At 41.6% G+C, this 25,558-nt stretch overlaps 1 pseudogene; it reads right to left on the reverse strand.

The window, feature by feature from the left end:
* Positions 1–5,237: 5,237 nt before the first annotated feature.
* Positions 5,238–24,694, reverse strand: LOC139582292 (piggyBac transposable element-derived protein 4-like; annotated as a pseudogene).
* Between the last annotated feature and the right edge of the window lie 864 nt (positions 24,695–25,558).

Genomic DNA, 25,558 nt, shown 5'->3' on the forward strand with positions numbered 1-25,558 from the left:
GGCAGTCTGACCATTTTGAAGGGACAGAGGTTCACAGAAGTGCTGATAACAAGACAACAATTGAGGCATCACTTCAGCTGCAGTCATTCAAATAACGTCGAAGGGAATACTGTCTAGCAGTGCCATCCACCACCAAAACACTTAATCTACACAGTTCTGCAATATCCTGTATTGAAGGCCTATATTTCCCCGCTCTCCCCTGCTCCCACCCCCACCACCTTCTTTGAAAATAACACCAATTCCAACCTCTATTGCAAAGAGAGAGAAAATGCACCTCTCCTCTCGTTCTTAGGCGCTGCAATTTTGCCAGGGAAATATTTATCTTGAGTGATCCGCTCCACATCACAGGAGTCGAAACACGACATCCCCGCCAGAAAGAGTTAATAACATCCGTGTACTCTTCCGGTCAAGGCGAAGGTCACAGCTGACATAAATTCACTGCTGTTCTATTTCAGTTGATCTCTAATAAAGGGCAACAGCCTTGCCCCTTCACACTCTACTGTCAGGGTGGCAGACCATGATCAGTCCCGAGTTCCTCTGAACAGGAAATCTGCTAAGGTGCTCTGTCTGCCGTGTTGTAACAAGTACGTTGGTTGGTGATGACTCAGGCGGTGCCACATACAAAATGTAGCTCTGAGCTAAGTATACAAACCAAAAATATGTGTCACGATAGACTCAGAGACTGTGAAGGTTTTAACATGAGTCCTACATACTGAAATAGCCTGGATGTGGGAGAAACTTACCCTTAAGAGTAAAATGGATGACACTTGTCAATGCCCTATACTCCATACAAGAGCCAAGGGCTACATCAAAGTTACATAATATGGCACATGCCATTGTTTTTATTGCAAATATATGGCAACATTTAATATGATAATAAACAACCCTGAATGAATGGCGTTGAGTTTGTCTCTTAGAGAATGCAGTCAGTCGATTTTGAAGGATCAGGACTGTGGCTGGGTATGCTAACTAGAGTAATTTGAGGTTTATGATGCAGAGGAAGGTTGTTCCCCTTTAAGATGCCAATAGGCCTACCACTACATTACATTCACAACAGTTGAAAAGACTGTTTGGTACACTTCAATGTCCCCAAGTTTCCAGAGATGTGTATAAAGATTGCTTGAGAGTATTTTCTCACATACAGTAATGCATCATTCTCAGAGCAGTTTTCCAGAGAGGAAGGGACACAAATTGACAGAGACATGAGGTGTAATTATATCCATGGCCCACAACAATAACATACACACCACACAAACACTAACTTGCTCTTAGCCAGATTTCAATCTCGTCCGTCTTAAAAGCCAGTCCCAAAATACGTCCCAGAAAACAGAATGCCTGGCAATTTGCCTGACAATTTACAAAATATAAAAAGGTGGCAATTTGTCTGCTCTATTTTTGAAAACAGCCACCACAATGTACACACACCTTTAAAGTTTCTGTACTGCGGCAGCCGCCTTTGTGCCGAGGTTCCTTGACAAGGTAATCAGTAGCTGGCTCGGCTTCAAATAAGCCTGGGCCTGAGCTGTATTAATACAGCAGTAGACATGTTCAAGGTTATTACTTCTGATACAGACGGCTCGCTACTTTCTCAAGTGACTGCCAGAGTTGGAAAGTGGGTATATATAGAGCCCTCAAACTCAACTCTGTACCTCGAAGCCAGTTCCACTGTGCTTTTTTTCTTCGTCATTGTTGCTCTCTAATCAGGGACTGATTTAGACCTGGGACACCTGGTGGGTGCAATTAATTATCAGGTAGAACAGAAAACTAGCAGGTTCCATACCTCTGAGGGTAAGAGTTGAATACCCCTGGTATAGAGTATGTACTGGTGAAAGAGAAAAGTGAAATTCCCTTATTATACTCTCTCTCCTCACCTCTTCAGTAATCGAACAAAGTTCATATCATGAAACTCTGGACAATGGAATTGAATCTGTTCTCTACGAAATTAAATGAAGTCTCTTAGAATCTATATTGTTGGAGATTAAGGTTCTATTGGACAGATTTTGTGGTGTCAAAGGGCACCAGGAAAATCTATTTTTGTTCGATGTCAATAGCTATACCATGTTACGTGATGGTTTTAGTTCTACAGCACTACAATACTTGGGTTATCAAAACTTTGATATTTTATCATGTGAATGGCTTCAGTTTGTGAACAGCAGTGCTATACAGTATAACAAAGCCAAGTGATCTGTTCTTTGAATATCGCTTCAAGCAAAAATTACAAAAAATCAAACCCATAAATGAATTACCTTAATAATCTTCAATAGGCGCAACCACCAAGGGGCCATGCAGTCTAACCTCACTTACGCTGCCATTCCTGGCTAGAGGGCATAATTGACCTGCTTGGCTTCTGAAGGCATGAGATACACCCAAATTAATGGTTGGTTAATTGTGTCAGTCTACAGTCAACAGTTCCAGTCTAGCACTGTAGCCCCTGGCTCAGTATTCTATTTTAAAAGGGTTGTCTTTCAGAAATGAGACAAATCAACAGTAAAAGATTCTGTCCCTGATATTTTCTGATTAGCCTTTTTTTTAGGCCTTTGGATATTCCTTTTGGACTTTAGGCTGCTCCCGGAAATCCCTGAGCTGTTGAATACCATCAGCACACTCTTTCCAACTGTCCCCCCACGAAGGGGAGAGAATCAATACATGTAATGTATCCAATCAATTACCAGAATGTTTTCTTTCACCTTAAGTGACTCCTAACATTTAGCCACTCAGTGGCATGGAGGCTAGAGAGTATATGGTGCTTGTTGAGAGGTTCAAAAAACCAAACTGTGAAATGTTTATCAGTATTCCCACCTCTCTTCTGTTTAAGACTTGGGTTTCAATGAAAGCACTCTGAGAATCACACAAAATCCCCAAGGCCCAAGATTGGTTCCCATTAAATTAGCTTCAGGGCCATTATCAATGTTTCCATGTCTCCAATCCATTTAAAGCAATGCTCCTGTAATATGAGAATGCATAAAGGTGCATCGTAACCACAGACTGTAAGCAGCCTGCTCTCTCTCCTCTGATGCCCAGCAGGATAGGCCTTTAGAGACATTACCTCTCCTCCATAAACAATGCAGCCCCTTCGGCCCTGCGTGGAAAATAATGAAGACTCAATATCCACACAGCCATGGACCAGCTGCTTCCAGTCTCCTCCTCTAACCGGGCCATTCCGGGGGTGGTGTGCATTCCGGCCATCAGAGGAACAGCCAGGGAGGAGGCAATATGAATCACTCCTATCCAGAGGGAGCACATAAAGGTGAGAATGGGGATGTTTTCATTGTCAAGGGGCTATATACGGGGATGGCGTTCGGGATGCTTATCACAGGGCTTGTTGTTGTTTCTGGCTCTCTCCAATGAAAGACACCTGATAGATGGCTCCACTTATTGTGATTAATTGTCTGACTGAGGGGTTTTATGAAGCTTCACCGTGTCAGATGACAAGGCAGTTAACCGAAGGTCATGCTGATTTGTGGTGGAGCAACATGTATATGAAGTTAAACACTACACACCACTGGGCTCTGTTTACTGGCCAAATAGCGCTGACCTCAGGTGTCAATGGATTCCAGAGGCTCGTTCTAGGGGTCTTAGGGTGAAGTAGTGACCATGATGTGGGATGAAGTTCAGCTCATCTCTCATTCACTCACTGATTCATATTTGGGAAAAACTAGAGTCGATTGATGGCCACTTGCGTCACACGCTGATGTCATTTTGAATATTGAGTAACTCACCATGTGTTTATGCTAGAGATTACCGTTTGTTGTAGTAGCTGCAGCTCAGTCCAGTCTTTCCGCCGATATAAAGTTTTCTCCTATTCCATAACATGGGGCTTGTGAAAGCGGCCTTTTTCTACACATGAGAGGAGCCGAATCTGAAAATTGTGAAGAAATTGTCTGTAAAACCCGAACTGTGTAAGCTACAAACGAATATGTCACCAATATCAAAAGTGAAGACTCTCACAAACACAACAGTGTTGGTTGTTTGGCTCTATGACATCCATAAGCTTTATGGCACGGACGTCCTCATTTTGCAGAGGTCTTCTCACAAAACCGACTGTTCAGACCGAACCGTTGGCGCTACAGTACAAACTAATGTCACCAATATCGTTCTGCTCTAGGATGCACACAAACTTCAGAGGAGTACCAGGCTGTAAAAATGGCAAAAAGTGCATAGGGGGTAAAAATGTGCCTAAAATAACATTACCAAAAATAACATGACCAAAAACAATTTTCTCTCAGATATAGGGCAGACACTTCAAAACCTTGTTCCTTATGATACATGTTTTTGACGATCTCTTTTGCCATCTACTAATGTTTTATTCTATGCTTCTCTACGGGCTATAGCAGTAAAGGCCAAATGCAATGTTTCATCAAATAATTTGTATATTTTTTTATACCTACAGGAGTCCTAAAATTCCAAATCAAATGGCTAAATGATACATTTTATGACCATCTTAAAACAATTCCACATGTTAGCTTAGTACATATTGCCATCTAAGAGCTTAGACCTACAGGGTTAAAAAGCAGCCATTTAATGTGCCTTGAGAAAGTATTCACGCCCCTTGACTTTTTCCACATTTTGTTGAATTTAAAATTGATTAAATTGAGATGTTTTGTCACTGGCCTACGCACAATACCCCATAATGTCAAAGTATAATTATGTATATAATTATTTTTATTTTTTTACAAATTCATTAAAAAAGAAAAGCTGAAATGTCTTGAGTCAAATAAGTATTCAACCCATTTGTTATGGCAAGCCTAAATACGTTCAGAAGTAAACATTTGCTTAACCCTTGTGTAGTCTTAACATTCTTGTCTTAAAGGTAAAATATGACCCGCCTTCACTAAACCCCTAAAATGAAGCGTCTTAATTTAATTCTAAACCCCAAATCTATTTTGCATGAAGAAACAACCTGTCATTCATCACAAACTTTGTGAATATCTGTTTTTTCCCTCTTCACAATGCAGAAAGACTGCATTTAATCAATCAGTGGACACCACTCATTTATATTACAACACACGTGTCATAATTGTTTTCTTTACTAAAGTAGAGGTTTATTATTATTGCTAATGGTACTGCATAGGTGTAAACATAACATTTTCAGCAAGAGATAGCACTTGTATAGCCTAAGAAAGTAGCAGAAATGTGCAGAAAGTAGTTTTGAATGCATTTTATTGAAGGGAAACAATAACAGTCTTGAACTTTTTTGTGAACATAGTGATATATTCTTATATACTTCACCCATTTTTTGAACCATTGCCCCCACCCACAAGGTATATAAACAATAACAATGAAAACAAAATACAAAACAAAAACATGAAGAACATAAATCAATCAACTCTAATTAGCACATGTAGGACAGTATGCAAGTGTGTGTGCATGGACTTTGCAGATGTATTTCTTACATGTGCAGCACATAGTATTTATTTTACAGTCTTTCTTTGGTGGCAAAATTGGCATCCCCTCCTCTTGCCTGCCCCAGCTGCAGCCTCGGGTGGATCAGGACAAGATTCAGCCCCCTGAACAGCTTTCACAAGCCCCCCATAGGCTGCTGTGCGGGGGAGGCGCTCCCTTCGTTGAATGTGTGGGGTTACAAGTGCCTTTCCCAGCTGCTCCAGGAACACCCTCCTCTTGTTCCTCTTATCAGGCATCCAGGTAGGGTTGATCTTGTTCCATATCACGAAGGCATTGTGTGAGGACACATCGATGATGTTATGGAAGATGACCAGGGGACGCAGGCAGTCATCATCCTGCAGCTGTAAGTTCCAATCACCTTGTCCAGGTTGTCCACGGCTCCTTTGTTGTGGTTGTAGTCCAGGATGATGGCTGGCTTCCTGTCCTCACGATCACGGATCTCAGACGTTTTGTGCAGTGTACTCGGGAGTATCACATTCTTGTTCCTCTTTGGGAGGTAAGAAACTAGAGTGGTGGTGGGGGTGAAGGCAAACTTTGATGAGAAGGCTTCTCTCCCCCTTGTTGCGAGGAGCGCAGGGGGGAGCTCAGGCTTGTTCTTTCTAACTGTGCCAACCATGGTGATCTTCCTCTTCAGGAGCTGCTGGCTGAGTTCATAAGAGGTTAAGAAATTGTCAAATGTGACATTGTGCCCCCTCAGCCCATCTGTCACATCAAGCACAACCCGCATCCCCTGGTTTTTCACCAGTTCTCCACTGGTCGGCTCCCATGTGTAGACTTACATATTCCAAGCGTAGCTGGATGGTGTGTCACAGGCCACCCATATCTTGATGCCATACAGTACTTTGCTGGTTTACTGGGCATATACTGCCGGAACGGACAGCAACCTTTTGACAAAAGAGATTACTATCAGTAATTAGTATCAGTGTCACAGAAAACAATCACATAAATCAATGATATTACAGCAATACATAATACAATTAACAGTGAAAATCACTTACATTACAGATATGAAACAAAAAATTTACCTCTGAATGGAACCAGTTGCTCATCCACTGTTACTTCAGGCCCAGGGTTGTAGAGGTATGGCAGACGCTCCACCCACTTCTCTGACCTCTCTTATGGCCGCCAGTTTGTCTCTCACACGTCTTGCAGGTCTTGACTCACGGTTAACAAATCGTTGCATTCTTGAGAAAGTGTGAAAGACTTTCAGTGGCATCGTGGCATGGAAAATCACCCTTCCACTCTCTGCATCCCAGAGACTACATGTAGCCTTGCCTCGGGACCTATACACACCCGCTAAGATTAGCAGCCATATGTAGGCACGCAGGTCAATCTCATCCATCCTTTTCCAGTTGTCTCCATATTTACGGAAACCCTCCAAATTTGTGATCTCCAGGATGATTTTTTTCGATGGCTGGTGTGATGAACATGTAGAATGTTGAGGCGATGTCCTGGGCATGGGCAACTGCATGTCTTGTGGGCCCTGGGATCATCCTTATGACATAATGTGCTGCCATCCTGCCCTGGTTGTCATATGGTGACAAGGACCATGTTATTTTGCTGTTCTTTGTCACGCCCTGACCTTAGAGAGACTTTTTATTTCTCTTTTTGGTTAGGTCGGGGTGTGATTTGGGTGGGCAATCTATGTGTTCTATTTCTTTGTTGGCCGGGTATGGTTCCCAATCAGAGGCAGCTGTCTATCGTTGTCTCTGATTGGGGATCATACCTAGGCAGCCTGTTGGGATCTTGTTTTTGCATAGTTACTGTGTAGCCTGCAGAACGTTACGTTCGTTTATATTTTGTTGTTTTCTGGTGTTCATCAAATAAAGAAAGATGTACGCTTACCACGCTGCATCTTGGTCTCCTCATTCTAACCACGAATGTAACATTCTTTGACAAAAAAGTCTCTCTTTCAGCTTGGAGGGTTTCTTCTTCATCTGAAGATGATGCATCGTGCTCTGGGTTGTATTCTTCGCCATCTTCTTCTTCAGATACCTCCTCCTCTTCTAAATCATTGTTCTCTTGTTCCTCCTGGACATCTGAAAAAATCTGATCTACGACCTGTACGTGCACTCATGGCTTCAGCAAAGAGAGAACTGGGGAGACTGTCATCTGCAGCACCTTTATAGCCTTTGACTGCATTCCCCATTAGTAAAAACAATGCTTTCAATAAATGTTTATTTGTCTGAAATTGTTTTTATTTTGTCTGTTGACTTGAGTCGTGTGGGGTCATGGAGGGGAGATGCTGCACATGCACAAGAAAGTTTTTGTTTTGTCTGAGTTCAATCAGTAGCACACAATGTGTGTGTGTGTGTGTGTCTGTGGTTTTTGTGGTATGTAAATTATTTTATAACTGCCGGGTCAAAAATGACCCTAAGACAATTTTGGTACCCTGGTAGTGTACAGCTTTCATTGAAATATGAACAAAGGCAATGTTTCACTTTTTCTAATGTTGGGGCCACTCTAGGAAAAGTGATCAAATTTCACGTTGAAAAAATATAATTTAGGTGGTTATCTCTGCTGTTAAACATAGTGGCAGGTCATTTTTTACCCTTAACTTATTTGGGCTGCAATCCAGTTAACGGGATGATATGACAACAGCCAGTGAAAGTGCAGGGCGCCAAATTCAAAACAGAAATCTCATAATTAAAATTCCTCAGACATTTTAAGGTAATCTTGTTGTTAATCCCACCAAAGTGTCCGATTTCAAATATGCTTTTCAGCGAAAGCACCACAAACGATTATGTTAGGTCACACCAAACCACAATAAGCACAGCCATTTTTCCAGCCAAAGATAGGAGTCACAAAAAGCACAAATAGAGATAAAATGAATCACTAACCTTTGATGATCTTCATCAGATGACACTCATAGGACTTCATGTTACACAATACATGTATGTTTTGTTTGATAAAGTTCATATTTATATAAAAAAATCTGAGTTGACATTGGCGCGTTACATTCACTAGTTCCAAAAACATCAAGTGATTTTCCATAGCCACATTGTTTCAAAAGAACTACTCATCATAAATGTAGATGATAATACAAGTTATACACATGGAATTATAGATATACCTCTCCTTAATGCAACCGCTGTGTCAGATTTCAAAAAACCTTTACGGAAAAAGCAAACCATGCAATAATCTGAGACGGCGCTCAGAACAATAGTCAAATTAGCCGCCATGTTGGAGTCAACAGAAACCAGAAATTACATGATAAATTTTCCCTTACCTTTGATGATCTTCATCAGAATGCACTCCCAGGAATCCCAGGTCCACAATAAATGTTTGTTTTGTTCGATAATGTCCGTTATTTATGTCCAAATACCTCCTTTTGTTAGGCGTTTGGTATACATATCCAAACGCTCGTTCTGGTCGAGCATTACTTCGGACAAAAACTTCAAAAAGTTATATTACAGGTCGAAGAGACATTTCAAACTAAGTACAGAATCAATCATTAGGATGTTTTTATCAAACATCTTCAATAAAGTTCTAACCGGAGAATTCCTTTGTGTCTTCAGGAGGAACGGAACGCAAGTGGATATCATGTAGAATGCGCGTGACCAGAAAATGGCTGACTGCCAGACACCTGTTCATTCTGTTCTTATTCAGTCCCACAACACAGTAGAAGCCTCATTCAAATTTCTATAGACGGTTGACATCGAGTGGAAGCCCTAGGAAGTGCAACTTCATTCATATCTCAAGGGGATTTCAATAGGAACTGTGTTGAAAACCTACCAACCTCAGATTTCTCACTTCCTGTTTGGATTTCTCCTCAGGTTTTGCCTGCCATATGAGTTCTGTTATACTCACAGACATCATTCAAACAGTTTTAGAAACTTCAGAGGGTTTTCTATCCAATACTAATAATAATATGCATATATTAGTAACTGGGACTGAGGAGCAGGCCGTTTACTCTGGGCACCTTTCATCCAAGCTACTCAATACTGCCCCTGCAGCCATAAAAAGTTAAGACAACACAAGGGTTATCAAGTCACATTATAAGTTGCACGGACTCACTCTGTGTGCAGTAATAGTGTTTAAAAGTATTTATTAATGACTACCTAATCTCTGTACCCCACACATATACTTATCTGTAAGGTCCCTCAGTCAAGCAGTGAATTTCAAACAGAGATTCAACCACAAAGACCAGGGAGGTTTTCCAATGCTTCACAAAGAAGGCCACCTATTGGTAGATGGGTAAAAATACAAAAAGCAGACATTGAAAATCCCTTTGAGCATTGTGAAGTTATTAATTACACTTTGGATGGTGTATCAATACACCCAATCACTACAAACATACAGGAGTCCATCCTAACTCAGGGAAGGAAACCACTCAGGAATGTCACCATGAGGCTAATGGTGACTTTAAAGCAGTTACAAAGTTTAATGACTGTGATAGGAGACAACTGAGGATGAATCAAAAACATTGTAGTTACTCCACAATACTAACCTAATTGACATAGTGAAAAGAAGGAAGCCTGTACAGAATAAAAAATATTCCAAAAACTGCATCCTGTTTACAACAAGGCACTACTGCAAAAAAATGTGGCAAAGTAATTTACTTTTTGTCCTGAACACAATGTTTTATATTTGGGGCAAATCCAAAACAACACCTTACTGAGTACCACTCTCCATATTGTCAAGCAAAGCTGCAAATTAGCTGCATCATGTTATGTGTTTGCCTGTAATTGTTAAGGACCGGGAGTTTTTCAGGTTAAAAAAGAAACTGAACGTTGCTATGCAGAGGGCAAAATCCTAGAGGAAAACCTGCTTCAGCCTGCTTTCCACCAGGCACTGGGAGATTAATTTACCTTTCAGCAGGACAATAACCTAAAAAACCAGGCCAAATCTACACTGGAGTTGCTTACCAAGAAGACAGTGAATGTTCCTGAGTGGCTGAGTTACAATTTTGACTTAAATCTACTTAAAAATCTATGGCAAGACCTGAAAATGGTAGTCTAGCAGTGATCAACAACCAATTTGACAAAGCCTGGATTTTGAAGAGAATAATGGGCAAATGTTGCACAACCCACATGTGGAAAGCTCTTAGAGACTTACTCAGAAAGACTCACAGCTGCAATGGCTGCCAAATGTGCTTCTACAAAGTATTGAGTCAGGGGTGTGAATACTTATGTAAATTAGATATTTCTGTACATCATTTTCAATAAATTGGCAAAAAAAATTGAAAAACATGTTTTCACTTGGTCATTATGGGGTATTGTGTGTAGATGGGTGAGAGAAAAAAAATGATCCATTTTGAATTCAGGCAGTAACACAACATAATGTGGAATCAAGCAAAGGGTATGAGTACTTTCTGAAGGCACTGTATATCAGGAGGTCACCAACTGCTGTTTCCCAACTGTCCACACAGGTGAGTATAGGCTACATTTGATACATCCTTTGGAGATTTGTGTGTCTGGGAATTGAATGTCTGCAGGATTCAGTTCTAAATTCGAACTCCAAATTACACTTCTTTGACCTTTAGGTTACATGAAATACCAATTGTCTCATTATTCGGGGAGATAACAAGAGACAGGAGGAATATTTAAGCACGAATGCTAATGGTCACACTGCTTAATGCAATCAGGCTTCAGGGTATTCAGGGTAACAATTCATCCTTATGACTCATAGCTACTGTATGAAACATACAGATTTTACATGTAAGATAATTCAAGTACAATAATATAATAACAATAGTATAACTGGTGCTTATATTTATATATGTTCTGGAATATATCAGCGATAGGAATTTTCGAAGGATCCAAGATTCACATTATATACTGATTTTCTCGGACAAATAAAGCATGTAAAAAACGAATAATTTTGTCCTTGATCAAGGAATCTGCCCATTTATGGCAGATTGAATGCCACATATGCATGACAGGATTATGTACATAGCAGTATAACACAAAATATGGAAAGACAAAGGAAAGGAACTGTGGAGGGCTTAGAATTTGTGTAGCCGACAGAGCCAAGAAGAGAGCCTGCAGCGATTCGCCAAAGAGATTTCTGTTATTGTTCGCTGGCATAAATATTCATTAAATGCACACGCAGGGGACTCATGGATCCACCATTGATGAGGTCATGTTATTCAAACAGGAAAATGGAGGACATGAGTGATACCAACAGCAGGGGGCTTTGTTTATAAGGTGGGAAGTGTTTCTGTTCCTGCCATGTCTTTTACCTTGTGAAGAATTTGATTTTCTGGGCCAATATCCAGGCAGGAAGAACTTTGAAACAAAGTGCTTGCAGATATACTCAAAACAAATTCATTGGGATGATACATATAGCTACTCTCTGGACTATCTTTATTCATTATTTGTTACTGTTCTGTGCGTGTTACTGTCCATGGGAGCCTTGTCTAAACACAGGTTGGCTTGGACGGCCGCCAAAAATATGCTTGTATTTTGATTGTTTGAGTCAAGTACCGCTATGGCAATGTTACCCAAACAACGTGAAAATGTTTAGTAGACACTGAAATATCGCTGAAACCACCCATGTGTAGGTGTACATGGAACATGAACACAACTTGTGCCATACGACGGGCACATCTATAGTTCTGACGTACTTATCCAGATAAAGGATGAGAGAATATTACAATATATGTTACTGATAAATACTTTTGAGTGCACTGAAGTGGGATATTATTGCATAGCTCTTCATCATTGCTTTAGCTAATTGTACTGGCCCTGTAACATGATTTCTTACAAATGAGAATATAAGGAAGAGTGGGGTTATGTGCCGGAAGATGCATTGTCTTCCCTTAAATGCCCCATTAGGCCTGAGCTAAAGGATTATGAGAGTCCTCATTAGTTAGCCTATTCCTCACATTGACATACCATCTCTTATGGGTATCTTTGCTGTCGAGGCTTCGTGAACTGTGTTTAAACAAGAGAGTTTAAAGGGGGGAATGTGGAATTATGAATAATACCCAAAAGCGCCAATCACTATTTTACTCTAATGTGGAAATGTAGCTGTAGTGTAACTAATACATCATGCAACTGTCTTTGTTCTGGTAGCAAACCTGTTGGAAACCTCTATGACTACCCTCTCATTTTGAAAGTTACTATGATTGGGTTTAATTTAAAGGCTGATAATATTCTTTATTTACACTGAACCAGCCTGATCACACATTAACAGGTTATAAAGATTTGAATATGAATGAGCAATATGCACTCCAACTGCTAAAGTGTTAATAAGTTCAGCAGTATTTTTACCTCTCTGATTACAAACTGACGCAGACAATTGTATCATTTCAAAAAGACGTACAAATAAGGATTAGTTTCCCAATAGCATGGAAGGTCATGGAGGCTTAGGAAGGATTAACATAAGTCATACAGAGTATCAATAGTATTATATTATATACACTACATGAACAAAAGTATGTGGACACCTGCTCATCGAACATCTCATTCCAAAATCATGGGCATTAATATGGAGCTGGCCCCCCCTTTGCTGCTAAAACAGCCACCACTCTTCTGTTAATGCGTTCCACTAGATGTTGAAACATTGCTGCGGGTACTTGCTTCCATTCAGCCACAAGAGCATTAGTGAGGTTGAGCACTGATGTTGGGCAATTAGGCCTGGCTCGCAGTTGGCGTTCCAACTCATCCCAAAGGTGTTTGATGGGGTTGAGATCAGGGCTCTGTACCGGCCAGTCAAATTCTTCCACACCGATCTCGACAAACAATTTCCGCAAAGGCCTCACTTTGTGCACGGGGGTATTGTCAAGCTGAAACAGGAAAGGGCCTTCACCAAACTGTTGCCACAAAGTTGGAAGTACAAAATCGTCTAGATTGCTGTAGAGTTCAGAGTTCAGATTTCTCTTCACTGGAACTAAGGGGCCCGAACCATAAAAAACAGCTCCAGACCATCATTTCTCCTCCACAAAATTTTACAGTTGGCACTATGCATTCGGGCAGGTAGCGTTCTCCTGGTATCCGCCAAACCCAGATTTGTCCGTCGGACTGCCAGATGGTGAAGCGTGATTCATCACGCAAGAGAACGTTTTTCCACTGGTCTGGAGTCCAATGGCAGCGAGCTTTACACCACTCCAACCAATGCTTGGCATTGCGCATTGTGATCTTAGGCTTGTCTGCAGCTGCTCGGCCATAGAAACCCATTTCATGAAGCTCCCACCGAACAGTTCTTGTGCTAACGTTGCTTCCAGAGGCAGTTTGGAAATCAATGAGAGTGTTGCAACCGAGGACAGACAATTTAAATGCGCTACACGCTTCAGCGCTCGGCGGTCCCGCTCTGTGAGCTTGTGTGGTCTACCACTTCGTGGCTGAGCCGTTGTTGCTCCTAGACTTTTCAACTTTACAATAACAGCACTTACAGTTGACCGGGGCAGCTCTAGCAGGGCATATGACGAAATTTGACGAACTGACTTGTTGGAAAGGTGGCATCGTACAACGGTGAAACTTTGAAAGTCACGGAGCTCTTCAGTAATGCCATTCTACTGCCAATGTTTGTCTATGGAGATTGCATCAATTTTATACACTTGTCAGCAACGGGTGTGGCTGAAATAGCCGAATCCACTCATTTGAAGGGGTGTCAACATACTTTTGTATATACACTACCAGTGAAAAGTTTGAAAACACCTACTCATTCAAGGGTTTTTCTATATTTGTACTATTTTCTATATTGTAAAACAATAGTGAAGACATCAAAAGTATGAAATAACACATATGGAATCATGTAGTAACCAAAAAAGTGTTAAACAAATATATTTTACATTCTTCAAAGTAGCCACCCTTTCCCTTGATGATAGCTTTCCACACTCTTGGTTTCTCTCAACCAGCTTCACCTGGAATGCTTTACCAACAGTCTTGAAGGAGTTCCCACATATGCTGAGCACTTGTTGGCTGCTTATCCTTCACTCTGCGGTCCAACTCATCCCAAACCATCTCAATTGGGTTGAGGTCGGATGATTTTGGAGGCCAGGTCATCTGATGCAGCACTCCATCACTCTCCTTAATGGTCAAATAGCCCTTACAAAGCCTGGAGGTGTGGTGGGTCATTGTCCTGTTGAAAAACAAGTGATAGTCCCACTAAGCGCAAACCAGATGGGATGGTGTATCGCTGCAGAATGCTGTGGTAGCCATGCTGGTTAAGTGTGCCATGAATTCTAAATAAATCATTGACAGTGTCACCAGCAAAGCACCCCCACACCATCACACCTCCTCCTCCATGCTTCACGATGGGAACCACAAATGCGGAGATCATCCGTTCACCTACTCTGCGTCTCACAAAGACGCTTGGAACCAAAAATCACAAATTTGGACTCATCAGAACAAAGGACAGATTTCCACCGCTCTAATGTCCATTGCTCGTATTTCTTTGCTCAACCAAGTCTCTTCTTATTATTGGTGTCCTTTAGTAGTGGTTTCTTTGCAGCAATACGACCATGAAGGCCTGATTCACGCAGTCTCCTTTGAACAGTTGATGTTGAGATGTGTCTGTTACTTGAACTCTGTGAAGCATTTATTTGGGCTGCAATTTCTGAGGCTGGTAACTCTAGTGAACGTATCCTCTGCAGCAGAGGTAACTGAGTCTTCCTTTCCTGTGGTGGTCCTCATGAGAGCCAGTTTCATCATAGCGCTTGATAGTTTTTGCGACTGCACTTGAAGAAACGTTCAAAGTTCTTGAAATTTTCCGTATTGACTGACCTTCATGTCTTAAAGTAATGATGGACTGTCATTTGTCTTTGCTTATTTGAGCTGTTCTTGCCAGAATATGGACTTGGTATTTTACCAAATAGGGCAATCTTCTGAATTCCACCCCTACCGTGTCACAACTGATTGGCTCAAACACATTAAGAAGGAAAGAAATTCCATAAATTCACTTTTAACAAGGCACACCTGTTAATTGAAATGCATTCCTCATGAAGCTGGTTGAGAGAATACCAAGAGTGTGCAAAGCTGTCATAAAGGTAAAGGTTGGCTACTTTTGGTGGCAGGTAGCCTAGTGGTTAGAGCATTGGGCCAGTAACCGAAAGGTTGCTAGATCGAATCCCTGAGCTGACAAGGTAAATATCTGTCGTTCTGCAGCTGAACAAGGCAGTTAACCCACTGTTCCTAGGCCATCATTGTAAATAAGAATTTGTTCTTAAACTGATTTGCCTAGTTAAATAAAGGTTAAAAAAAATCACAAATATAAAATATATTTCGATTTGTTTAACACTTTTTTGGTTACTACATGATTCCATATTTGCTATTTCATCGTTTTGAGGTCTTCACTATTATTCTACAATGTAGAAAAACATTGAAAAACCCATGAATGAGAAGGTGTTTCAAACTTTGGACTTGTACTGTATATTGGGAGTGCAAATGCTTTTTTTTAGGTTGGATCATGTTGTTGTATAGTATTCTTGTATGTTTTAATTCTGTAATGTGTATTGATTGTTTCTGCCTTCTTGGCCAGGTCTCCCTTGAAAAAGAGACTCTGGGTCTCAATGGTATTTTCCTGGTTAAATAAAGGTTAAATAAACGTTTTTTTAAAATACAAATTAAATATAGTGTCTTGTCACCATCTTAGGCAGCCACTATGTCTGACATTGACTGGTCAGTGGCCGGATGAGGTAGCGGGGTAAAAGGGACATTTCAGTTTTACTGTCTTGGGCAGAGGATAAAATGGTGCATTGCACATCAGCCACTGTCAAGGTTGAATAATTAGTTGAATTCTGCTTTTTTACTTTGGATCCTTAAGTAGTGTGTAATATTCCCATCTGTAAAATGACAGAACTGGCTCCATATTTTTATGAGCGTATATGAGCCATTGCCACAGATTATTTTCTTGCCAAAAACATTCTGTATTTCCATCCCACCCATTTGAAGGTCGGCCCGACATTCTCATAACGTTTGTGCTCACTTTGAACACAGCAATTTGCCATTTCACAATAATACCCAATGAGCCCTCATTACTTTTCTTCTTTTTTGGGGGGGGGCTAGAAGCAACGAAAAGGACCTCATCCCTGAGAACAATTCTGATTGAGGTAGTGTCTCTGAAACACTAATCTCAACCTCATCAACGGCCGACATTGATCACTGCCTATGAGAGAATACAGGTAAATCAATCAGCCGGCCAGGATAAAGATAGCATAGACAGATAGCATAGACACCCAAGATTAAACTCTCATCAATAAAGAAGCATGGCGATCGATGGCCCTGGCCCCGACTTCTTCAACAGCACGGTAGTAGCAGCAGAGTGCTGCAACTTTGCCCTTGGAAGAGCAGCTTCTCAGGGGGTATGATTGCTGCTCCCTGTCTGTTGTGTCACTGCATTCTTGTAATCAATAAAGTCGTGATAGTTCATAGATGTCGGACTGTAATGGCCAAGGATATTTCCTCTCGTTTGGTTTTCTCCTTTGGTTTTTGGCAGCCACACCAACATTTACACGTTTGACGGTTGAATTGAGTGTGTATTAATTTAATGGAGTATCAGGGGTAAGGAAAAGAGCATTAGCAAGTTCAGTCCAAACCATCAATTTATTACTATCTAGACAGAGAGAAAAACAAGCACAGCCTGACTGCTTTCTGGGTGGACAGGTTCCATCCCCTCTCTCCAGGTTTATATAACCAAAGTGGACTTTCAGGCAAAACCTTCCGCCTATTCTAATAAGTGTTGTTGTGGATGAGGGACGGCATCCTGGGTCAGCCGTACAGGAACGGAACCAGCCGTATACACATACAGTGGATAACTAATGCCTGTGAATGCCAGTACAGAAAATGGGATTATTCATATGAATGGAATAGTTGGTCATGCACAGAGCACATGCCTGCTTGTCCTTCAGCAATGTGTAGCTCCAACTCCTCAGAAAATATCTTCGGTTTCAGTCCATGCACTGTGTTATTAAGCCTGTGCACTCCTCTTGTCGCGGATATATATTGGGAAACCAATTAATTTGAGTGATTAAAGCACTGGCTAACTAGACTGAAGTTAAGAAGATTGAGGTTAAACAGTGTTAATTTATTTTGCGTATCCTTATTTCTGGCTCCTCATACACAAATGATCAGAAGCTCCCTGCTGCTTAAACACTGATTAATTCAACACTGATTATTTCCCAACCTTAATTGTTGCGTCCGTAAAACTGTTTGCGAAGGATGGACAATGCCGTTTTTTTCCCCTCACACATTTCTCCGTGCCAAATTGGCACCAATAACACGATACTGTAGAGGTCCTCCTCCGCCTCGCGTTCTCAAAGATGAGAAGACTGAAGCCTCACAGCAGAATTGATCATGTCACTGTCTGATTCAGACAGCTAGTCTGAGACACTTGTGTCGCAGTGTTGAAACAGATGACATGTCAGCTTGTAAGAGGCCGGAGATAAACAGCTTGTGATGCCCCTAATTGTTCCGATTTCATCCCAATTTAACAACCACAACATCAGTCTTGACAAAGTGCATCTCGGAGATGAAATAGGACACTTGCCTCCAACCCAGAGGGCTAATTATAAAATGCTACTACACTTTTTGGCATCCTAGCTAAGCTTTGTTATCACAATGCTGGAGTGATTTTGGAATCCACCGAGGAGTCTGAAGAAAGAGAGAGAGAGAGAGGGAGAGCTCTAAAAATCCTGGGCACTTGGCTGCTCTGACACCCTCGTTGAACCCATCCCCATTAATGCCGGATTACTGAGGAGAGGCCATGTTTCCATGACAGGGGAATGCGGCAGAATATTTGAGCCGTGATGATATCATCTCCCACTTTTTAATTGCTGTAGTATCTCTGCAAGCACTTTCAAGATGCGCCAAGCAGCTTTTTTGATGCCCAGGGAAAAGTCAAGGTTCAGCATAAATAGTTGTTACCACATGCTACCACAGCATTAAAGTTTTACGCTCTTAAAAATCTATGGTCCCCTCTTCTTCACTGCCATGACTTTTGAAAAAATGTTAACTGTTTAAATTAGAGCCTTTTGTAGTTATCTTGGATCAAGTATTTACTGTGGTACAAGCCTAATGTAAAATGTGGCATAATTGTCATATCCTCGTATTTGTTTTAAGAGTAATTCTGTGATGCAACAACCGTCATTTGAAGCAAAAATGTAAGCGGATGGCGGCTTTCCCTTTGGAAAAGTCTATTAGAAACGGCTCTTGATGATGTGATACTGTACTGTACATGTGGGATATTGTCGGAGATCTCCTATACTGTATTGTCCTGAGTAGGATATGTCTGCAGTGTTGCTAATCTGCTCATTCACTGAGATTCCACCCTCATTAATTAACGGAAAATAAGCAGCAGATTCTGTGAAATAAAACTTTTCTCTTTTCCGTGTCCAATCTAATCACACTATCGCTAAGATTCATCGCACACTGATGGGAATTCACCACTAAAGTACCCCAGATTGCTGGTGATGTACTGCCAATAGCAATAATGACATCAAGTATGGGATTACAAATTAGATTCCTCTATTTATTTGCAAGAATAAATTGTCAGATGATTAGATGCACGTATACTGTAAATTTTTCCATAATCAATGAGGTTTCTTTTTTTTAATTATATTGCTGTGACTTTAGCAATGCCTGTTGCATGCAACATATACATTGTATTCCTATGATGGGCTTTAAGTATCATTATCGAATATGGTCTACTGAACCTCATTCTACAGAGATAATGAGTCTCATTGACATTGTAATCGTCAAAGCAGCCACAATTATCTGCCGTTTGTTTGCTCGGTCACGTTCTGTAATCGTACATTCAATGATTCCATCTTTTTTTTATATCCCTATGCACAATTTCTGTCTGCCCATTCATCCAGCAGACATATTCACTTTATGTTGTACTTCACTTGCTCAGTAAAGTATTGTTAGATGCTACATTATACCTAAAACATTTAAACACACATGCAGAAACGTTCAAATGTTAAAGCCACTGTCGTTATTTGAACGTTTTCTATTCCAACGCTGAGTTGTTTCCAAATAGTACACTGTAGGTCCAGTAGTAACATGGGCTTTGTCGTTTCAGGTGACATTCCTTTGGAAAGGAAACCCTATCCTGTGTCCCTTTCATTTGAAACAATGTCCCTGTTTGCTATAACTGGGGAGAGGAGTCACCCCCAGAGAGGTGACGCCGGGAAGAAGAAGCAAGCTATTTGTCATTTGCCACCAGATATAGTGCAACCTTGGCAAAGTGCAGCATATGAGTTTCAAGGCAGATCATCACAAGCTAAAGTTTTTGTGATTTAAATTACACTGGTTAGGTCTTCCACTGGAGAGGTTTCACTCCAGCCAGCTGATCTGCACATGCTCTGAAGACGCGGCTAGGGATACCGTCTGGGCCAGCAGCCTTGCAACGGTTAATACGCTTAAATGTTTTACTCACGTCGGCCACGGAGAACGAGAGCCTACAGTCCACGGGAGCAGCCTGCATTGGTGGCACTGTGTTGTCCTCAAAGCGTGCGAAGAAGTTGTTTAGCTTGTCCAGGAGCAAGATGCCGGTGTCCACGACATGGCTGGTTTTCCCTTTGTAATCCGTGATTGTCTGGAATCCCTGCCATGGACATAACCCGTTTCAGTATGGACATTGCCATTGAGGGCTTCCCCCATGCTTCCGCCATTTTAAAGTAGTCAATTGGGTGTGGATTCCAACTGTTGGGGTCGTATGGGGATTCCACCTGGTGGGGTCGTAGCCTCAATGGTGCTGCACATGCTGTCACAGATGTTATAATGGCACAGATATAAAGATGAGTCCTCTATCTATCTCTATGGCTTGTACTGATTTATAGTATGCTCCTCGGATATGCATTCAAACAATTTGCCTCAACTTTCTTTGAGATTTTTGACTCGGGTTAACATTTAATAATTACATTAATCTACTGTAGACTATAATCCCCTAATCCGTATTTGTCCTATCTCTAATCTCCCTCTGATCCTTGAAGAATGAAGGTAGGCACAAATTACAAGATCAGGAGCTATAGTTCTTCGAAATATTGGACGGAATTGCCTTTTTTGTTGCAGAGGGAGCAAGCAACACAGGGGAGCCAATGGAAAGGCAGCAGGTCGTTTTGTTAATGAACAGATTCATGTGAATATGTTTTATGGTGAAAATGATGTTGTTGCCACGGGAAGAGCTTGGTTTGGCTGCGTGCTCCCTCACTGTGTTCTTGCCTCCTTTGAAAAAATAAGCTTTGTCTTTAATGGCAGAATGTGGGCATTCGTGGGAATTCTACAAAATGAAATCAAGACCACTAATCCATACTGGCTCCTTCTGCTGCAAAACCTCAAAAGAAGAATCGTTGCTGTTGAATGGATACGAGTGGATTAAAGGCCTAGTGCAGTCAAAAATGTGATTTATTGTGTTTTGTATATATTTCCACAATATGAGGTCGTAATACTACTGTGAAATTATGAAAATTATGATCATGCCCTTGTTGTGTAACATACATTTTTGCCTGTTTTGGTGGGATGGAGTTTTGACATCACCAGGCGGTTATATTAGTTAATACACCAATAAAAGAGAGTTCCAAACATCTTTGCCAATAACAGCTAGTTTTCCGTTTTCCCTTCCCCACTCAGACCACTATCAGACAGTCCTAGCTAAATTCTTGCTTGAGAAATTGCACTTCGTTAAGAAGCTAATTTTGTTTCTTTTTGACCATTTTAATTGAAAAGATTCACAGTAAGGCACTTAATTGTTACCCAGAAATGATTTGATGTTGAGATAAAAAACTGTTGCATTGGACCTTCAACCACTAGCTGCTAATCTCTAGGCAATATTCTATTTTACTCTTAAGGATTACCCCATTTTTTCAATTTTCGCCCAAAATGACATAGCCAAATCTAACTGCCTGTAGCTCAGGCCCTGAAGCAAGGACATGCATATTCTTGCTACCATTAGAAAGGAAACACTTTGAAGTTTATGGAAATGTGAAAGGAATGGAGTAGAATATAACACAATAGATCTGGTAAAAGATAATACAAAGAAAAAACCAACCGTTCTTTTGTATTTTTTGTGCCATCATCTTTGAAATGCAAGAGAAAGGCCATAATGTATTATTCCAGCCCAGGTGCAATTTATATTTTGGCCACTAGATGGCATCAGTGTATGTGTAAAGTTTTAGACTGATCCAATGAACCATTCTGTTCACAATGTTGTATCAAGACTGCCCAAATGTGCCTAATTGGTTTATTAACTGACCTTTCGGTTACCATATTAAGCATTTAACCCATAAAATAATAGCCTGCTTTTATGGCTGTATATTCCACAGTGGTATTACTCAAAATGATTAGTAGATAATGAATGGGTGCCAACCTGTGTTGTGGTAATGTATTCAACTGACTGATAGTGGGCCTGGTCCTCTTTGGGAAGGCAGGCAGAGGGAACGTTTATTATTAAAGCCATATTAACAAGTTACAGGAAATGATTTTGGAAAGGAAGTCCTCCCCATACATCATATTGTCAAGCTATGACAAGCGCAATAATGCTACGAAAAAAACTTGCAAGTAATAAAAATGTTCTTGTCTCTTTTGGCAAGTATTTGTTATTCATTTAATTTCCTTACATGCTGTTACTGTAGAGGAAGGAGGGAGTGGCTGTGAAAGGCCCTGTCTAATGAGGAAGGAGGGAGTGGCCGTAAAAGGCCCTGTCCAAGGAGAAAGTGGCTGTAAAAAGCCCTGTCTAATGAGGAAGGAGGGAGTGGCCGTAAAAGGCCCTGTCCAAGGAGAAAGTGGCTGTAAAAAGCCCTGTCCAAGGAGGAAGGAGGGAGTGGCTGTGAAAGGCCCTGTCCAAGGAGGAAGGAGGGAGTGGCTGTAAATGGCCCTGTCCAAGGAGGAAGGAGGGAGTGGCCGTAAAAGGCCTTGTCCAAGGAGGAAGGAGGGAGTGGCTGTGAAAGGCCCTGTCCAAGGAGGAAGGAGGGAGTGGCTGTAAAAGGCCCTGTCCAATGAGGAAGGAGGGAGTGGCTGTAAAAGGCCCTGTCCAAGGAGGAAGGAGGGTGTGGCTGTAAAAGGCCTTGTCCAAGGAGGAAGTGGCTGGGAAAGGCCTTGTCCAAGGAGGAAGGAGGGAGTGGCTGTGAAAGGCCCTGTCCAAGGAGGAAGGAGGGAGTGGCTGTAAAAGGCCCTGTCCAATGAGGAAGGAGGGAGTGGCTGTAAAAGACCCTGTCCAAGGAGGAAGGAGGGTGTGGCTGTAAAAGGCCCTGTCCAAGGAGGAAGTGGCTGGGAAAGGCCTTGTCCAAGGAGGAAGGAGGGAGTGGCTGTGAAAGGCCCTGTCCAAGGAGGAAGGAGGGAGTGGCTGTAAAAGGCCCTGTCCAAGGAGGAAGGAGGGTGTGGCTGTAAAAGGCCCTATCCTAGGAGGAAGGAGGGAGTGGCTGTAAAAGGCCCTGTCCAAGGAGGAAGGAGGGAGTGGCTGTAAAAGGCCCTGTCCTCCCCCTCTGACCAACAGATCTTATTACTGCTCTCTGAGTGGATACGGTTGAACCTGGGAGCTCTCAGGATCGAGAAGTATTCACTGGCAATTTCAAGAGGAATTGCGTGTCCACTTTGGTTTAGGGGAAAAGCCAGTCAAGCGTTGGCTGACAAGGCCCATTTTGAAATAAAGTGCCCATGCGAGGAGAAGCTGAAGATGATCTGTTTTTAAAGGCCTGACAGACATCCGTTAACAAGGTTGAGGGTTTTGCTGTATATTTTTCCCTACGAGGATGTAGTCCCATCCAGCCATAAAGACAAATAGAGAGCTTAAGATTAGTTTATATGAGGCTTTCCCTCAGCCGAATGGATCTCTGATAACCTTCACTTTGTAAAGTAGTTCATTACTGCAGAGAGAAACATTAAGCATGTCTGGGGCTGTCACGTTCCTGACCTGTTTTATGTTATTTTTTGTATGTGTTTAGTTGGTCAGGGCGTGAGTTGGGGTGGGCATTATATGTTTTGTGTTTCTTGTTTAGGTCACTTGAAATTAGCCTTATATGGTTCTCAATCAGAGACAGGTGTTTGACGTTTTCCTCTGATTGAGAACCATATATAGGTTGGCTGTTTCACACTGTTTGTTTGTGGGTGATTGTCGCTGTGTCTGTGTTTATTGCACCACACGGTACTGTCTCGTCTCGTTCATTCATTCATTTTCGTTCGTTCTTTCCTGTTCGTGCGTTCATTGTTTGTTATGTTCACAAGTTCAGGTCTGTTTAACATCGTTTGTTGTTTTGTAGTTTATGCAAGTATTCGTTTTTTTCGTGTTCGTCTTCGTCAGTAAATAAATCAATATGTATTCACAACCCGCTGCATTTTGGTCGAATCCTTGCTCCTCCTCTTCGGATGAAGAGGAGGAGAAGAGCCGTTACAGGGGCACAGGCACTTTGTCTGATCTATGACACTGTAGTCCTCTGGCTTCATATGGGTATCAGTCTGCACTGGATTGGTCCTGGATATACATTTGCACTGGATTGGTCCTGGGTTTCTTTATTAGACTGTTAGTATACAGCACTACATAAATCATGATAACATACAGAGGTCAATGTTGACCAGCACAGGAATTCATCAAAATCGTTCTTCGTTAAAGGGAGACTTAATAGCTGTTCAGTATACAACCAAACATGGACTAGAAAGGTGCCATGTGTCATGGTCAGACAATGGAAGTTTGCAGTTTGATTTTCTGAGTTTGTTTCACTTTTGTCCTTAGCTAACACTGGTTTAAGTGCTGCGCAGCATCTTAAATCACATACTAAATTTCAAAATAGGGTATTTTGTAGCCTGGGGCGAGAAACACAACTCCTCTCAAGTCCCTGACTCTTCTAGGCACTACGCCACCACAGGAAAGAGGCACGCTCTACGACTTATTGACAGATCATTTAATAAAGTGAGACAATAAGGACCTGGACAGACAGTGCCTGAGCCTCCCTTTCAACTGCATGAACAGTGTCCTCTTATCAAGGACAGAGGTGTTGCCTATCAGAGGGACCAGACTAGTGCCCTGTCAAAGTCAGGAAACTTTCATCTTCCTGACAATCACTATGCAACAGCAACCTTCACACCCTGTCAGGGCCAGGACACAGTTCAGGACACAGTTCAGGACACAGTTTATACTATTAGCAATATGAGAAATATCAGCAAGAAAAGAAAGCACTCCCAAACTTTTAGGGGTTTCCAACCCCTAAAACGGTGACATACTGTCGTAGAAATGATGCTCAAAATCTCTCTCCTGACATGGTGCATTGTTTTCCAATTACATCGCCCCTAACAACCAAATAAAGAAAATTGGGAAGGGATGGGAAATCGATAATCCGAACATGATACCTTTGGAAAAAAAGTACCGATTCACCAGAAGGACAGTCCAAATGAAAAGCTCCCAGACAGACCTCCATGCTGACTTTATTGGTCCCTAAAAGACAAACAGCACAGAGGAGAAGGCCAGTCTATTTCCTGTCAGCTCCCCATTGCGCCATTTAATTTGCTCTGTGACAGTGGACCCACACCCAGGGCCACGGGCCAGGGCCCACTCATTTACTAGAGTATTAAATGTCAATACATACTCACAACAAAGGTATGCCACCTCACGTCCAACCCTGTGGCTTCACTCATTTGGGCCTGATCCCCAGCAGCATGCCTCAGTATACATGGGCAGTCCGGAGCCAAAGATTCTCATTACCACAATCTGTTGTCCACTTATTCTTTGGGGGAAAGATCAAGAGCTCTGCCAACACAGAGGGAGCTGGATTGTGTCCTCACAGGCCCAGACATCTGCTGGATTCGGCTTTTTTCTTAACTGAGAAATTGGTTTTAGTCACTTTCCCAGAGTTCCAACGAAGTTGAACCTAAGAATATGCACTGGGGGGGAAAAGGCTGTCTTTGAACAAGAGGCTAATAGAAATATATACATTTGGAAATATTGGATTATTAAATGGAAATGAATATCCTGCTGTGTTTTTGTCTCTCCATTCCTATTCCAAGTGTGTAAATCCGCTTTTTAAAAAAACTCCCTGATAACTTTAGCCACCAGGTGACATTGTCTTCATCCCTTGAGTTCACAAAAGCTACCAATTAGCCATAGCAGGTGGAAGAGAAATCATATGGCCTCTCTGTGATTGCCTGAATCGTACGCCATATCAGTAATGTCTTTTAGAAGAGAAAAGGGAAAGAAAGGAACGATCAAACATTTTCCACACCCAATGTCATTTGCTGACAAAAAAAGGTGGTGGACATCAAGTTAATAGGCTTGCATGACAACA

This window comes from Salvelinus alpinus, chromosome 8 (assembly GCF_045679555.1).
Source record: "Salvelinus alpinus chromosome 8, SLU_Salpinus.1, whole genome shotgun sequence".
In the NCBI taxonomy this organism is placed as follows: domain Eukaryota; kingdom Metazoa; phylum Chordata; class Actinopteri; order Salmoniformes; family Salmonidae; genus Salvelinus; species Salvelinus alpinus.